This window comes from Narcine bancroftii, chromosome 2 (genome assembly GCF_036971445.1).
Source record: "Narcine bancroftii isolate sNarBan1 chromosome 2, sNarBan1.hap1, whole genome shotgun sequence".
In the NCBI taxonomy this organism is placed as follows: domain Eukaryota; kingdom Metazoa; phylum Chordata; class Chondrichthyes; order Torpediniformes; family Narcinidae; genus Narcine; species Narcine bancroftii.
In genome coordinates this window covers 87442971-87455616 of record NC_091470.1, presented here as the reverse complement: position 1 = coordinate 87455616, position 12646 = coordinate 87442971, and the positions used below count along the sequence as shown (strand labels likewise).

Genomic DNA, 12646 nt, shown 5'->3' with positions numbered 1-12646 from the left:
CATGGTAACAGGCCATTTCAACCCACAAATCAGTGCCATTCAATTTACACCCAATTAACCTACATTCCCGGTACATTTCAGATGGTGGAAGGAAACCAGAGCTCCCTGGGGAAAGCCCATGCACACATGGTGAGAACCTACAAACTCCTTACAGACAGCATGGGATTCAAACCCCAGTTCCAATTGCTGGCACCGTAAAGGCATTGCACTAACTATTACGTTAACCATGCGACCCAAAGGTTTATTTGGTGCTCTGCAGATAAAGAGCGATTTCTGCGCAACACAAATTAGCAGTAGAAATCATTGTGGATCCATTAAACAGAACATTTGAAATATCAACAAGAAAATTTAAACATCAAAGTCACAATTTGCAGTCAAGAACCAGAAATGAAATTTGTTGTTTTGAGGCAGACTCACAGTACAAACATTTAGATAAAAAAACCTTACAAAATAAATAAAAAGAAAAAGACAAAGTCAGACAGGCCTGTGGTTCATTGCTCATTCATGAAGGCCTGTGGTTCATTGCTCATTCAGGAATCTAATGGCAGAGGGAAAGAATCTATCCTTGTGTGGCTGAGTGCTTGTCTTCAGGCTCCTGTACCTTTTACCTGATGGTAGCAGAGTGAACATCCCAACCAGGAAAAGTCAAGAAAAGAAAACAGCCTGAGCACAGGCTGCCGTGTCATGACAAATCCATAAAACCCTGATTTATGTCTTATATAGCGTGCGAGCTAACTGAACGAACAAATGAGACCAGCAGTTGGTGGGCTCGTCAGAACTCATGAGGTTTATTCAGTCTAGCCCGCTGCTATTTTAAGGCTTTCAAAGCTCCCACCCTTAGGCGGTGGAAGCCGCATCATTGTGATGCAAACTTGCTGCTTGATTACATGCAGGCCCAAGCCTCTGTCGGAAAAGACGAACCGCGCGGTGCCATCTTTGATGCGGCTGCTCCGCTGACATGTGCATAACACATGGAGCCTGTTTGCCCAACCATCACCTATGTACACCACCACACTTAAACCTTTGTTGTGAGTATCTTGAATGTTGTATGTAACTGTGGTTAGTTAAGTGTTAAAAGTTAAATGTTGAAGGTCAGGGGTGGGGAGGGAGGGGGGTCAAAAAGAGCTCGAACTCTGCAGAAAACTTTGTACAAAACGGATAATTGTAAGTTGTAGTCAATGCTGATACTATTAACATTGACACTGAAAATGTTGATAACTGTTTTAAATAAGTTTGGAAAATCATAAATAAAATATTCAGAAAAAAGAGGGCAAGGCCTGGGTGGTGGGTGCCCTTAAGGATAGAAGCTGCTTTCTTAACACACTGCCTCATGTAAATGTCCTCAATGGAGTAATGATTGGTGCCTATGATGGTCGCAGACCGAGTTAACAACCCTCTGGAGCTTTCTATTGTACCGAGCTTTGGCACCTCCATACCAGACGGTGATGTAAACAACCAGAATGCTCTCCAAGGTACATCTGTACATGTTTTCAAGAGTCTTCGGTGACATGCACCTCACAAAGTATAGCCGCTGGCAAGCCTTCTTCGTGATGGCATCCACATAGAGGCTCCAGGACAGATCCTCGAAGATGTTGACATCCAGGGATTTGATGTTCTTGACCCTCTCCATGACTTAGCCCTCGATGAGGACTGGGTTGTGTTCCTCTAACTCCCTCCTGAAGTCTACAGTCATCTCTTTGGTTTTGCTGATGTTGAGTGCAAGGTTGTTGTCATTACACCATTCATGAGCTGATCTATCTCATTCCTATACGCTCTTTCATTGCCATTTATGATCCTGCCAACAACCACCATGTCATCAGCAAATTTGTATCGATTTACAGAATAACTCTGATTATCTGAAACGGTCGGGACTGGGCCCATTTCAGATAAATGCTTTTTTTCGGAGAACCGGTCTTTTTTTTTAAAAACAGCCCAGTAGCAACAGCAAATCAGTTGTAACATTTTTAAACAAAAACAAACAACAAGGGGAGGCTTTTTAAGCATTAAAATAATGTTTAATTCTCACCAAAAAAAAATGCTGGCCACCACCGATAACCAACACTTCCCCACCGAGGCATCGCTCGTGCCAGGAGCCTGAGCGTCCCGCTCCTGCCCAGGAGATTGAGGTCCCCGCTGCTGCCAGCGCCGGGGGCCCGAGGTCCGCTGCTGCCAGCATTGAGGGCCCGAGGTCCCCAGTCAGTTCAGCTCCAAACTATTTTCAGATAACTGAGGATTTCAGATAATCCACTTTCAGATAGTCGGAGTTGTGCTGTACCTTGATCTGTTCACAGTGAAAAATAAGATTTATTGAACTTTCTCAACTCAAATCATTAATTTTTATTCAGTTTCAGAGCAGTGAAATCTACTTTTAATCTTCTTTCCACCATTATGCAAGGATGCTGAACATATCAACATCGCCTCAGTTTGTTGGCTTTCAGTCTTGTAAGTTTTCCTCATCGTGCACTGCTCAGTTTGAGCTAGAACCTTATGAGATTTTGTAAATTTATGGTCATGAGCAATATGGTGTTAACAAACAAAATTCAGTAGAATCACAGATCTGAACCACTTTTACAAACACATTTTCTCACAAGTCATTATTGATGGTTTTGGAAATCATCTTCATATATATTCCTTAGTTGTTGATCCTTCCAGCAAAGAGAATCTGGACCTTTATCTAGCAAGTCAGTCAGATTCTGTCTCAACTTCATGTGTTCCAGGGAGACAAACTTGGTGTCAGCATTCCAGTCATCTTCTCACCTCATGCAGGTCACACGTCCATAATGAATGCTGATCATCCCATCCCACACCCACACGGGGGGTCAGATCATTTGGGCTATGCTAAGACCACATACACAAGCAAAAGCTGAGAAGGGGATGGCGTGGTGGTGAAAATCATCCAGCGATGGTCTGAGGACACAGATGACATCCAACCTGACTGCTTCAAGTTGATAATCAGGTCCGTTCTCAAAATGTCACCATCTTCATCAGCAAGTGTGTAGGAGACTGTGTGACCAAGTGGATGATAACATGTTCCCCAATCGGAAACCATGAAAAAACTGTAAAGTAGACTCACTGCTAGGTCAGGCTTGTGGAATTCAAATCAGGCCATCAAAGAAGCCAATAGATAGCACCGTACCAAGCTCGATGCCCAAGAGAACATCATGGACACACAGTGACTGTGGCAGGGCATCCATCTGATCATGGAGTAAAGAGCAAGACCCAGCAGCACAAGGCACAACAGCTCAGCATTGTCTGATGAGCTAAACATGTTCTGTGCTCGCTTTGAACAGAGAGCTAACAGGAGAATGATGTGAAACTCAACAACTACAAGGTCACACCCACGGTCACTGGTGCTGACGTCAGGGCAGCCAACTAGTGGGTTAACCCAGGGAAGTGACTGGCTAGATGCAGTTCCAGGATGTGTCTTGAGAGCCTATGCAGATCAAAAGGTGGATGGATTCTCAGACAGCTTTAATCTCTCTCGGCAAAGTCCACGCACTTCAGAGGTCCCCATTATTCCAGTATTGCATAGCAAAGTCCCTAAATGACTACTGATTGATGGGTCTGATATCCACCATCATGAAGTGCTTTAAGAGACAGGTTCTGGCTCCCATCAACTCCAGCCTCCCAGCAGCCTTGATCCACTTCAATTTGTCAACTGACCAAACAAATCCATGACCGAAACCCTATCTCCTTGGCTCTCCACTCAGCCCTGGAACACCTCGGTCAGACAAATGTTCACAGACTACAGTTATAGGCCTCAGAGTGCCCCCCCCCCTTCTCCAACTGGATTCTAGACTTCCTAACTGACCACAATCAGCAAAGATGGGGATGATGGTGGAGGCTGAAATATTGGGGGTTCTTAAGAGACTCTTTGACAACCAAATGGATGAAATAAAAATAGAGGGTTACAGGGTATGGAGGATTTATTACTTTTTTAAAAAATATATATATGGGTCGGCACAACATTGAGGGTCAAAGGCCCTGTACTGTGCTGTGCCATTCTACGTAACATCTCCTCCTTGATCACACTCAACACAAGTGCTCCTCATGGATGTGTACTCAGTCCCCAACTATACTCCCTCTACACCCACCAATGTAGAGATAAATACCATTCCAACTCCATCTTTGAATTCACCATTGACACTGGAGTCATGGCCTGAGAATCAAATGCCAATGAGATAGGATGTAGGAAAGAGATTGAAAGTCTGGTGGCATGGTATAAAGATAACAACCTCTTTCTCAACATCAACATGAAGGAGAGTGGGCTTAATCCGCATCCGTCCACATTACTGGCATGGACGTCAAAAGAGTAGATAGCTTCCAGTTCTTAGGGATAAATATCTCCAATGACCTGACCTCAAAACATCATGGAAACTTCCCTCCCTTCATGATTTTTTTTTACATCTTCCACTGCCTAGGAAAGGCAGCCAACACTGAAAGGTCCATCACACGCCAGACACTCTCTTCTCCCTCCACCCATTAGATGCACATACCAACAGGCTTAAAGACAGTCTCCTCCCCACTGCTCCAGAATTAACCCTACCACAGTGCTCTCATGCTTCCCTTGCTTGATCTTTTCATTCTAATCCTGCACTCAGTGAATTTTGCTCAGTACTGGGTATATGTAATGATGTGGATAACCTGTTGGTCTGCTCGCAGAAGGCCCTTCTCACTGTTTGTGGTATTTTGTGACAAATATACTTGAACTAAAGATTTTGTACATCTATATTCTAACTGTTTTAAGCTTTGATCAGTGGTGAGCAGTATTCTGACAGGTATTATGAGGAAAGCCAGAAGGAAGCTAAATTCCAATCTGGTTTTGGCATGATTGCAGCCTTGCTACGCAAAATGGCAATTGGCAATGATGACAATTGATTGTACTGATCATTGAGGCAAACAGGCAAAACTTTTTGTCCGACATGCTCAAAAACACTGAAGCAAAGGTAAAATATAAAATTTGCTGGCAGCATCTGCCTGCCAATGAGATATCTCACATTTATTTTAATTTAGCTTTATTTCCTGCTCTGTTTCTCTCAATAATCAAAATTTGATCAAATGTAAATAAATTCCTGTACTAATCAATCAAATATAACTGCATCAATTTTCTCAGACATACTTACTGTACAAAATAGAAGTTCAAAGAGATATGTTCATTGCATCACTCTACTGTGGATGCTCTAAGCAAATATGTTGTAAAATGTGTCTTCCTGACAACTGATCATTGGTCAAAGTGCTATTCAAAGTAATTTAGTTTCCCCAGACTTGATGTGCTCATAATGCGTCAAAGGCTCACATAATACAAATAAACAGTGAGGAGTTTGCAAGTGATCTGTGATTTTCCTAAAATGGTTCCTGTGGTTTTTGTAAAATATGCCCCCTCTGATCCTTCACAACTGAACACAATTTAAAGTCCTCAACAGAAGTGACTACAACAACCGAAATTTTCTAATACTCCAAACTGCTTTGGGATATATTCAAAGGGGCTGATGCAGTCATTCCATAAATGAGAAGTAGGCATACCTTGGAAGTGAGAAACCTTTCAATATCAGCAAAAGGAATACAATTTGCTTTGAACTGCATAATCAAAAGATCAGAAAACTTGCCATTTGGAAAACACCAAGAACCAAAAGTAAACTGAACCCATTTGATTACTTGCAATCTGATTATTTAATTTTGAAGAGTCAAAGCATCGACATAATTCAGTATATGCTGTGCTTAGAACACATGGGTAATTTCTGCTGGCATTGAGAGATTCACAGGGCACATTAGACAAACATTTTTTGAAATACAGATTTAGAAATTGTGATAGTACAGATCTATCACCAATGTATATAGTGTATATAGTTACAGTATCTAGACTGTGCTTACAGCGATTGGCTGAGAGTTTAGCCACGCCTACTGTCTGGGCCTTAAAGGGTTGTGTCCCTAGCCAGGTCAGATCATTCCGGACTGGTCGGCCACCTGTGAAGACCTCCTGTCTTTTGCTAATAAAAGCCTTGGTTTGGATCAACAAGTCTTTGGTTCTTTCGACGAGCTCTAAAGAAATAAACTACAATTCCAGAATATTGGCAAGATTACTTCAACTAATTTGACCTTAAAATTGTCAAAAATATGCCATGTTTTCCTGTTGTTTTCATATACTTTTGATATCCACAGAAAATGACCTCCTTTGTATAAGGAACATTATAAAATTGAAATTCACTTCCGCATTACAAGGGCTAGTTTCAAAGCAACACCAAGGCAGCATTTTCACTTAAAGAATGGAAAATGGATCCACGGGAAAAGGTCACAATCAAATTATAAAATTATTTTTTGCAAGGTTGGGTAATCTTCTTTGACCCAGGTAAAAAGGTGAAGTTCACAATCCAGACTTTATTGAAAGCACAACAATAAAACAGAAAAAAAACCCCAGAAAATGCACAATCTATTCAGCAGGTCAGGCCACTTCGGGTAAAAGGGAAACAGGTAACTAACACCTCAGGTTGGAAATTATTTATCAGAACTGGAAAGGAGATAACAATGTAAACCTGCAGTTGTGGGGGGTGGGGTGGGGGGGTGCAGGCCAGAGGCATGTTTTTTATTGGGTGAATCAGGGTCACCCAATTATTTATTAAAATTAAAAGTGGGGGTTTATTCTGTGAGATCCCCTCTCAATCTTCTAAACTCCGCCATTCAACGAGATCATGGCTGATCTTAAAGTTCAGTACCCCGTCCCCGCCTTCTATCCGTAACCTTTAATACCCTTATGCTGAAGAAATATATCTAATTCCCTCTAAAATATATTTAATGAACCTGCCTCTACTGCCCTCTGTGGCAATGAATTCCACAGATTCACCACCCTCTGGGTCAAGAAATTCCTCCTCATCTCGGTCCTAAATGGTTTGCCTATTATCCTCAAACCATGGCCCCGGGTTCTGGATTTTCCCATCATTGGAAACATCCCATCTGCATCCATTCTGTCCAGTCCTGCCAGAATTTTATATGTCTCTGTGAGATCCCCTCTCAATCTTCTAAACTCCAGCGAGTACAATCCCAATTTGTGCAATCTTTCCTCATAAGTCATTCCTGCCATTCCAGGAATCAGCCTGGTGAATCGCCTCTGCACTCCCTCCATCGCAAGAACATCCTTCCTTAGATAAGGTGACCAAAACTGCACACAATACTCCAGGTGGGGTCTCACCAAGGCCCTGTACAGCTGCAGTAAGGTATCCTTGTTCCTATACTCAAACCCTCTTGATATGAAGGCCAACATACCATTTGCCTTTTTAACCGCCTGCTGTACCTGCATGCTCGCCTTCAGAGACTGGTGTACAAGTACCCCTAGGTCTCTCTGCACTTCCCCATCTCTTAATCTATTGCTATTCAAATAGTAATCTGTCCTCCGGTTTGTATTACCAAAGTGGATAACCTCACATTTATCCACATTGTAGTGCATTTGCCATGTATCTGCCCAGTCCCTCAATTTATCCAAATTACACTGGAGCTTCCTGACCCCCTCTTCTGTGCACACAACCCCTCCTAGCTTAGTGTCATCTGCAAATTTGGAGATATTACATCCAATCCCCTCATCCAGATCATTAATGTAAATTGTGAACAGCTGGGGTCCCAGTACAGATCACTGTGGCACCCCACTGGTCTCCGCCTGCCACATCTAGGTCCTACATGTTACATGGATTTAGTGAAGATCACATTTGCACCACAAGTTGAGTTGATGAGACCATCCAAGATGGATAATCTGAGGATGTGGAAGGAGCTTGTGCATTCAATTCTTCTCTCCCTCTCTCTTCTCACTGCTTTTGTATGATTGAATGGAATCTTTTCAACTATGAACCTGTATCACAGATGGTGCTTTACAACAAATGCAGCAGTCATATGTACTTGAAAGCCATGAGTTGTGTTCAGTCAGCAAAAGTACTTACAGATCTCTCTCGATTAATTTGCTGTATTTTTTCCATCTGTGCAGCAGTGAGATTATCCTGACTGTGATAGAAAGGTTCGTGCTTTGGTCTTCCACATCAAGCAGATCTAACGTTGCTCAGTTGCAGATGCTACTTTGCAGTCATTTTTATTCTGGTACCTAAAGCATACTTTTCCCCTACTTCCAACAGATATAAATCCATCAATAAAGGTGTCGAACAGAATCACTGAAAAGAAACGTCACCTGCCACCTTTGCATCCTTCCAAAAGCTCATTCATAATATATCTTTTGAACCTTTGTGTATTCAGCAAAATAGGGAAATTACATTGGTGGCATCTTTCTTGGCTATAGCAAGTTCAAAATGGCATTGGGCGAATGTATCCACTTTTGGTACCCATTACACATGATGTTAGATTGGCCAGGGATAGGTGCCAAATGGATGCCAAGTGACATTTTGCAGCTCAAATCTTCCAGCTAACAAGCTCTCATGATCTTATTTGCCAGAACACACAGTACACTGATGCTTGCTTGAGTTGTTTCAGGTTGCATTCAGTTGTGTCATGCTAACTCATAACAACATGTGATCTGACTGATGTGGAAGACATTTACAATAAAGCATGACGTGTGAAAACAAGGGCATCCTGACCAAAGCAAGCCACAATAAAGGAGGAGAATGGGTCGAAGCAGTTTCAGCAGGAATCTGAATCTGCAAAACATTCAGGGAACAAAATGATTAGAAAGCAGCAGCAACGGGAAAGCAGCAATGAAATACGATGGTTGATCGATATTGTGTCATATTATTGACAACCCCACTCATGATGATAAGCAAATCTCCAAAAGCAACATACTAACTCCCTGCTCTTTAACTGCAGAGGTGACGAGTGCAGTTCAACAGCAAGACAACGATTGCATTCTGGTGACAGTGACCATGTCAATCAACTTCTGTCAGCCTGGCTCCTTCGTGGTGGAGATATTACCAACCTCTTGCAGTCTAGACTCCCATTTAATACACCAGAAGATCATTGACTATTTAAAGTGAGCTGAGTACAAGCAATTCTCTTTTGCCAGTGACTTGACAGTGGAGAGAATAGGCCCTTTCAAATAGTCAAAAAGCTCGAGTGTAAAGGTGGAGATTCTCCACCCTTACATTGGAAGACTTAGCTCCATGAATGCGCCCTGGCCCGCTCCAAGTCGCTGACTGCAATCCCTGTTGGGGGAAAGGTCAACTGCAGAGCGCTGCCAAGCATGAATGTAAAGCTGCATCATCAGCCCTTAACCCATCTATCTCACTCCCACTCACCCCTCTCCCTCCATGCCCCCCTCAGGGCAGGGGTGGCCAGCGGCATCTGTCAGGGCAGTGGGGGCCGAGCCATCGAGTGGAAACCAGGGCGGGCTGTGACAGCACCTCACCAGGCTGCTTCAGCTTTCGGGGCCGCTCATTGGCACCAGCAGCTCAATACTTGGCAATACCCTATCCATAATCCCCCTTGCAGCTGGATACATTCTGGGAAACACAGAGTGGTTCTAGCTGCATGGGGGATTATGGGTAATGAAGTTGGCCATTGCTTGGCGCGTATGTATGGCATCAATGCCCCAGCTGCCTCCAGGTTGAAAGGGAACATAAAGGTAAGGAATACCTTTTCATTCGGCTTTTAAGCAGGGCAACTATGAAAGGGTCTAATGTGTGTTTCTGTGAGGACAATAAACTCCTATAGATCTCAATACATTAATTACATGCACGTGTCATGTATTGTATTTTAATTTTTAAAAATTTTGGATATGCAAAACAGTAACAGGCCCTTCTAGCCCATGAGCTTGTGCTGCCAAAATACCCCAATGAATCTACAAGTCCCATTTTGAAAGATGGGAGGAAACCACAGTGCCCAGGGGAAACCCACACAGACAAGGGGAGAATGTACAAACTCCTTACACTATTACAGCACCAGATTCAAACCCGCATCACTGGCTCCATAATAGTTTTGCGCTAATCGCTTATCTAATCATGCTGCTAATGGAATTAAAGAAAATTTATTCATAAGAACATCAGAAATAGAAGCAGGAGTCACCCATCTGGATCAAGAAGCCATTTAATGGAATTACGGCTGATCTGGCCTTTTGCCCATCACCCTTAATTACTTGAAAATTATCTGCAAAAATTCATCTGCGCCTTAAATATATTCAACAAGGCATTCTCTACTGCTTCCATAGGCAGAGAATTCCAGATTCATTACTCTGAGAAAATCAGAACATCCTAATTTCCGACAAAAATCTACTCTCCCGATCCTTGTTGGTTTTTCACCGATCAGTGAAAAAATCTCTTGCATCTCTCGCTATCCCTTTCATAATTTTAGATGCTTCGATAAAATTACCTTCCCTTTCTTCTGAAGGCCAGTGCATAGAGTCCCAGAGAACGTAATCTCTCCTCATAGGCTGACCCCCTCAACTCTGGGATCAACTTGGTGAACATCCCCTGGCCTGCATTTAAAGCCAGTTTATCCTTTCTCAAGTAAGGAGACCAAAGCTGCATGCAATACTCAAGGTATGGCCTCACCAGTACCCTGAACGGATGCAGCCAAACCTCGCTGCTCTTAAATTCAATCCCTTGAGCAAGGAAGGCCCACATCCCATTTGTCTTCTTGATTACCTGTTCCACCTTCAAACCAGCTTTTCACAATTCATGTGTAAGCAGGATAAATAATTAGATCCACCATTTTTCTACCAAAGTGGATGACCTTACATTTACCAACATCGTTCAACATCTGCTAGATCATTGCCCACTCACAACCTTTCTAAAGTGCCATCTATAATATTTGGTAAAAAGACACTATTTGCCCCTACACTCCAAGTTTTCAGTTTGTAAACAAACAATTCACGTGTAATTAAAGTGCACATTCCAGATTTTATTCAAGGTTATTTGTATACATTTTGGTTTGACTTGAGCTCTTTTAATGCCTAGTTCCCTCATTTCAGGGCACCATAATGTTTAGAACATTTGGCTTCACAGGTGTTTGTGAGTACTCAGACATGTTTAATTGCTTCATTGGTGCAGGTATAAGAGAACAAGGCTTGTTTGTAAGCTTTTCATCACTTTTGGAGTCTGGAGTTTTCAAGATGTAAACCACTAGTTAGCCACTGAAGGGATGACCAAATTATAGTTTGCCAAGAGGTATTTTAAAGAGCCTGCAGAATTCTGGAAAAAGGTCTTATAGAAAAATGAGACCAAGAGTAACCTGTATCAGAGTGATGGCAAGAGTAAAGGGTGGAGGCGTAAAGGAACTGCCCGAGATCCAAAGCGTACCAGCTTTGTCATGGTTTGCATCTTGCAGTGTAGCTTCTGTATTTCTGATCATGAAATCTTCTGCAGACAGCAGTCATTGACAAATCCACACTTGCCTCCTGAAGAGGGTTTCTGATCTGTCGGATGTACGTTTCAAGATTTTTCTTCATTATGATGAGAATTCTTCTGTCATCAGCAATGGAGGTCTTCCTTGGAATGCCAGTCCCTTTGTGATTACTGAACTCTCCAGTATGTTCTTTGTTCTTCATGATGTTGGTTTTGGTCATCCTAAGGTCTGGGCGATGTCTCTTACTGTTTTATTCCTGCTTTTCAGCCTCATCATGGCTTCTTTGACTTTTATTGGCACAACCCTGGTTCTCATGTTGAAAAGTAGGCACTACAGACTCCAAAGGTGATCAAAAGCTTAGAAGCAAGCCTAGCTCTCTAATACCTGTACCAATGAAGCAATTAAACATACCTGAGTGCTCACAAACACCTGTGAAGCTAAATGTCCCAAACATGATGGTGTCCTGAAATGAGGGGACTATGTATATAAAGAGCTCTAATTTCTATATGGTCAAACCAAAATGTATATAAATAACCTTGAATAAAATCTGGAATGTGGACTTTAATTACATGTGAATTGTTTGATTACAAATTAAAAACCGTGGAGCACAAAGGAAAAACATCTTTCCCCCACTCATTATGGATGGCACTGTACATCTTTTTGCAGACTCTCCATATCCTCCACACAATTTGCTTTTCTACTCAATTTAGTGTAATTGCCAAACTTAGATACGCTACACTCTGTTCCCTATAAATCGTTAACATATATCATGAACAGTTGTGGGACCAGTACTGACCCCTAAGGCACACCGCTCCCCACTGTTTGTCAACCAGAGAAACACCTATTTGTCCCACTCTCTGCCTTCTCTTTGCTACACTGCAAGATGACAATTTTCTATCCATATTAATACATTTCCACCAACTCCATGCATCCTTATCTTATGGTTAAGTATTTTATGCAGCACCTTATTGAAAGCCTTGTGTCCACGATCCATGACATCCTCAAAGAACTGCAGTAAATTTTTCAAACATGTCCTGCCCTTCCTGAATCCATACGGCATCTTCCTGAGGGGAGAATTTCCATCCGGAAGTCTGGCTATTTTCTTCATTAATTACGGCTTCACGCTTACTGCCTTACAGTTACCTGCCTACATCACAGTTTAAACATTAGTGTGACATTCACTATCTTATAATTCACCAGAACCTGACCAGAGTTCAGAGAACTTCGATAAATTACCACAATTTCATCTACTACAACTTCCTCCATTCTTTTTTCAAACCCCTGGGATGCATTCGATCAGGACCGGAGACTTCCAGATCCACTAGTTTGCTCAGCACTTGCTACAGTGATAGTAATTATTACCAAGGTTCCCATTCTATCC

At 42.3% G+C, this 12646-nt stretch overlaps 1 protein-coding gene across 9 annotated transcripts in view; it reads right to left on the bottom strand.

Moving 5' to 3' along the window:
- Positions 1 to 12646, bottom strand: part of LOC138753865 (gephyrin) — a 549882-nt gene that overhangs the window by 171871 nt on the left and 365365 nt on the right. The window lies entirely within an intron of this gene.